This window comes from Rhinopithecus bieti, unplaced genomic scaffold, assembly GCF_001698545.2.
Source record: "Rhinopithecus bieti isolate Rb0 unplaced genomic scaffold, ASM169854v2 scaffold_52883, whole genome shotgun sequence".
In the NCBI taxonomy this organism is placed as follows: domain Eukaryota; kingdom Metazoa; phylum Chordata; class Mammalia; order Primates; family Cercopithecidae; genus Rhinopithecus; species Rhinopithecus bieti.
Genome location: NW_016820884.1, coordinates 338,916 through 344,915, shown reverse-complemented (window position 1 = coordinate 344,915; position 6,000 = coordinate 338,916).

Below are 6,000 nucleotides of genomic sequence, written 5' to 3'. Positions count from 1 at the left end.
AGCTCCCCAGTTGAATCTAATGTGCAATTAGGGTTGAGAACCTTTATATTAAACCTTGAAAGAACAAACAGAATTTACGCCTGAACTACATTTGGAGTTTGCTTTTGATTATGGTCCACTTTTAGTTTTTTCATAGACCTAGTTTGTTATTAAGAATGTAAATTATTCATTATGGCCTGATTGGTGTAAATCATATCGGATTTGTGACTTCCTTTGATCTCAATGCTAGACTTCCATAAATACAGTTGAAGACAGCTCTAGACTTTCGTCTCTGACTTTTTGATAGCTGTATCAATCTGTTGGCTCACTGGGCTCGTGAAAGAACCAAACCTTCAGGTCTCTTTCCCGTGCGCTGCCATTGACGTGGCCTCCTGTGTCAGGAATTTTTGCTAGTGATCCTTTTGCTTACTGTGGTCAGGAATGGAATGGACCTGGGTCCTGGAGAGGTGACGGGGTGACCCTTTAGGGCCAGGTGAGTAACAAAAGAGCGCCCCTTCCCTTGGGCTAAGCAGCACATGCTTTGCTGTCAGAGAACGGCTGGATTTCAGACCTGCTCCCTCTGTCCACCATGCACTGCTGCATTGGGCGTGAATGGCACAACCCCACACGGCAGGAGTGAGGAGGGAGCCCCACTTGAACCACATGGACAGGGATGGTGGAGAGTGGCTCCCCAAAGGGAGATTGAGGTGTTATTCCCAGACATGGCGAAATGGATATCATGTAGGCCAAACCAGCCCTGCCCTTAGACTTGGGCAAGACAGGCTTCTTCTCAGGTGCTTCTTCAGGGTATTGTCATTCCATCATAAGACCTGTGTCCAGTGTCTTATCCCGTCATAAGACCTGTGTCTTCACATGCACATGTGTGTTTACTGCAGCACCATTTACAATAGCAAGGACTTGGAACCAACCCAAATGCCCATCAATGATAGACTGGATAAAGAAAATGTGGCACATATACATTATGGAATACTATGCAGCCATAAAGAAGGATGAGTTCATGTCCTTTACAGGGAAATGGATGAAGCTGAAAGCCATCATTCTCAGCAAACTAAAACAGGAACAGAAAACCAAACACCGCATGTGCTCACCCATAAGTGGGAGTTGAACAATGAGAACACATGGACATAGGGAGAGGAGCACCACACACCAGGGCCTGTCAGGGAGAGGGGAGTAAGGGGAGGGAGAGTATTAGGACAAATACCTAATGCATGTGGAGCTTAAAACCTAGATGATGGGTTGATAGGTACAGCAAACCACCATGGCACAGGTGTCCCTATGTAACAAACCTGCACATTCTGCACATATATCCCAGAACTTAAAGTAAAAAAAAAAAAAAAAAAAAAAAAAGGCCCGTGTCTTTTTCAGTCAAACGTCTGTGCATGGGGTGGGGCCAAGCGACTGTGCCCATACAATCCTGAGCCACACCACTCTGTGCCTGAAATCCCAGCCTAAGCCCACGTGGGTCTTTTCCCTTCACTACTGTGGGAACTTTGCTTTATCTCATGTCTAAGATAAACACCCAGGACATGTCTTGTAGAGATATACTTAGTCTCAGAAATGCTTGTGCCTACTCAAAGGGGATGTGTTGAAAGGAGCCCTGGGAGGTGTCTGATTGACTGACTGTTGATTACCTACTCCGTGCTTACCATATATTTATGCCATTTTATAGTCCTTAAAACAATGGTTCTCAAAGCATGGTAACCAGACCTGGAGCATCAGCGCTACCTGGGAACTTATTAGAAATGCAGAGGTGGGAGGATCACTTGGGGTCAGGAGTTTAAGACCAGCCTGGCCAACATGGCAAAACCTCATCTCTACTAAAAATACAAAAATTAGCTGGGCATGGTGGCACGTGCCTGTAGTCCCAGCTACTCAGGAGGCTGAGGCAGGAGAATCACTTGAACCTGGGAGGCGGAGGTTGCAGTGAGCTGAGATTGCGCCACTGCACTCCAACCTGGGCAACACAGCCAGACTCTGTCTTGGAAAAAAAAAAAAAAGAAAGAAAGAAAAGAAATTCAGATGCTTGGGACCACCTGGGACCTGTTGAATCAGAGACTCTGGGGAGGGATGGGGGTAGAAATCTATGTTTTAACCCTTTAGATTATTCTGGGACTTGTTCAAGTTTGAAAACTGCTGCCTTAAAACATTCTCAGTCCTTAACGTGATCCCCTATGTGTTATCACCACCATTCTGATAACAATCCCCAGGAGATGTCTAAGCTGCCCCAAGCAGAAAGTGGCACCTCAGTGCTGAAATGCAAACCCAAGTCCACCTAGCCTCAAAGTCCTCAGAGCTTTTTTCAATGTCCACCCTGCCTGCAAAGAAAATCTAGAAGCTAGTTTTGTTTCTGGCTCCTCCTCCCACTCTCCTTCTTCTAAGGTAGTCCACTCCCTTCTCTCTCTCACTGTCTCCGATCGTGACCCTCCCACACCTGCTTTCAAAGCTTTGTCTGTGAACTAATCAGAGGTTTGAAAAGCTGGTATCAGTATCATTTTTATGAGCCTTCATGAATAAGAAAACAATGCCAACAAGTCAATATTGCGTGCAAATGGCAGTAAAATCCCACTCAATGGCTCCCTACCCTTGATTTTGCAGAGTGAAATCGATGCAAGTTTTGTTAGGCCTGCTGATTTTAAAGGTGGAGGACCCTGTGCATCCAGAGAACCCACTGAAGGTTGTAGGCTGCATCGTCACTCACTCTGGAAGGAAGTTAATGAAAGTACTTACACCTTTAACCTCCAGCGCGTTCCTCCCCAGGCTGTGGAGGGGAGCTCCTTAACCTGCAGTGACCTGGAATATCTGCTTCCAACCTTGCAGAAATGCTGAGATCCACAAGATGGCAGCAGCCGCTCAAGCTTCACACAGGGTCACTGCTACTTTTGTAATTCCCAAATTAAAAACCAAACCAAATCAAACATATAGCTGCAATCTGGAAGACACCAGATTCATTCATTCTAGGCCTGCCCCCTTTACATCCAGAACTGTTCAGAACAGAATCAATGTGAGCAAACTGCTTATAAAGGTTTTAGGGAAAAGGAATCTCAATTGTTGACTCAATTGATTAATTTATTTGCTTATTTTTCCATCCTCCCAACTTTTCACTCTGAAAAGTTTCAAACCTGTAGAAAAGCTGGAAGATGAACACCTTCTTGGTCTTCACTGGGATTCATCAAATTATCACATTTAGCCACATTTATTTCATCTTTCTCTTTTTCTGGATGAAAGCTTTGAAATTTGTAGACACCCTGATACTTTACCTCTCAATAATTCAACACGTCTCCTAAGAATAAAGACATTTCTTTATGTAACCACAACATCATCATATCCAAGAAGTTTAACATTGATGCATTACTTAATTTATAATCATATTTAAATTGCCCCAATGGTCCCAGCAATGTTCTTTACAATAATTTTCTTTCTTTTCTTTCTTTCTTTTTTTTTTTTGAGATGGAGTCTCACCCTGTCGCCCAGGCTGGAGTGTAGTGGTGTGATCTCAGCTCACCGCAGCCTCCGCCTCCCAAGTAGCAGGGATTTCAGGTGCATGCCACCACGCCTGGCTAATTTTTTTGTATTTTTAGTAGAGACGGGGTTTCACCATATTGGCTAGGCTGGTCTTGGACTCCTGACCTCCAATGATCCACCTGCCTCGGCCTCCCAAAGTGCCAGGATTACAGGTGTGAGCCACATCGCCCGGCCTACAGTAATTTTCAATCCCCTGCTACAGAGTCCATTTGAGAATCACACCCTCATGTAGTTGTCATGTCACCTTTTTTGTCGAGCTCTCCTCCTTCTCTATTGATCTTTCAGGACATTGACATTTCTCAAAAGTCTGGTTCATGTGTTTTGTAGAATGCCCAGCACTCTGGATTTGTCTGTTTCTGGATTATTAATCCAGGTTAAGTATCTTGGCAAGAATTCTACCTGGGCAATCTGGCATCCTTCTTTTTTCTTTTTTTTTTTTTTTTTTTTTTTTTTTTTTTTTTTTTTTTTTTTTTTTTTTTTTTTTGAGACGGAGTCTTGCTCTGCCACCCAGGCTGGAGTGCAGTGGCCGGATCTCAGCTCACTGCAAGCTCCACCTCCCGGGTTTACGCCATTCTCCTGCCTCAGCCTCCCGAGTAGCTGGGACTACAGGTGCCCGCCTCGTCGCCTGGCTAGTTTTTTGTATTTTAAGTAGAGACAGGGTTTCACCGTATTAGCCAGGATGGTCTCGATCTCCTGACCTCGTGATCCGCCCGTCTCGGCCTCCCAAAGTGCTGGGATTACAGGCTTGAGCCACCGCGCCCGGCCCTGGCATCCTTCTTGTTGCATCACTTCAGGTGGCACATGATGTCATGTGGTCCCATTACTGACGATGCTGAATTTGAACACCTAGCTAAGGTATCAGACCTCGGGCAGAGAACTCATTCTTGTCCTGCAACTGCAGCAATCCTGAATGGCCAGCCCAGCTCCTCTCTTGACTTGCTGATCTGTACTCTCCCCGCAGCAGCCAGAGAGATGCTCTGAAATTGTCAGTTGGATGAGGCCATGCCTTTGCTCAAAACCTTCCTGTGGCTTCCCACCATTCCCAGAATAGCTTCCAAACTCCTTGCCATGCCTTCACAGCCCTGCATGGTCTGGCTGCTGTCTACCTTCTTTTTCAACATTAAAATAAAAAAATATATAAAATAAAAAAATTTAAATTGGCATAATAATTGTACATATTTATGAGGTTCATTGTGAAGCTGCAATACACATAATGTATAGTGATCAGGGTAATTAGCACACTCATCATCTCAAACATTTATCACTTCTCTGTGTTGGGAACGTACAACATCCTCCTTCTTGTTATCTGAAACTATTAATATCTAATATCTTATTGTTAACTGTGGTCATCCTACAGTGCTATAGAACACTGCAACTTATTCTTCTTATCTAGGTGTGATTTTGTATCCTGTAACTAATCGCTCCCTATTCCTCCTTGCCCGCTATACTTCCCAGCCTTTAGTATCTTCTGTTTTACTTTTTATACTTCTATGAGAGCAACTGTTTCTAGCTTCCATATGAATGAGAACATGTGGTGTTTAACTTCCTGTTCCTGGCTTATTTTATTTAACATAATGTCCTCCAGTTCCATCCATGTTGCTGTGAAAACAGGATTTCATTCTTTTTTATGGCTGGATAGTATTCCATTGTGCATATACACTACATTTTCTTCATTCATCTTTGTTGGACACCTAGATTGGTTTCATATCTGGGCTATAGTGAATAGTGCTGCAATAAACGTGGCAGTGCAAAAGTCTCTTCAATGTAATGATTTCCTTTCCTTTGGATAACTGCCCGGTAGTGGAATTGCGGAACTTACAGTAGTTCTATTTGTAGTTTCTTGAGAAGCCTCCACACTTTTTCCATAGTGGCTGTACTAATTTACGATCCCATTAATAGTGGATGAGCTCCCTTTTCTCCATGTCTTCACCCGCATTCATTATTTTTTGTCCTTCTGATGATAGCCACTTTACACTCTAACTAGGCGAGGTGATACCTCATTGTGGTTTTGATTTGCGTTTCCCTGATGATTAGTGATATTGAACATTTTTTCATATATTTGTTGGCCATTTGTATTTCTTCTTTTGAGAAACATCTGTTCAGATCTCTTGCTTCTCTTCCATGTCATTCCCTCACCCCACTTTTTTGTTTTTGTCTTTTTGTTTGAGACAGTCTCTCATTGTCACCCAGGCTGGAGTGCAGCAGCACGATCAAGGAGCACTACAGCCTTGACCTCCCAGGCTCAGGTGATCCTCCCGCCTCAGGCCCGCCTGTCCCCACAACCCTGGTAGCTGACCATACCCAGTTAATTTTTGTATTTTTGGTAGAGATAGGGTTTTGCCATGTTGCCCAGGCTGGTCTCAAACTCCTGGGCTCATGTGATCCTCTGGCCTTGGCCTCCTGAACTGCTGGAATTACTGGCATGAGTCATGATGCCTGGCCTTTTTGCCCATTTTTTAATTGGATTTTTTTTCACTG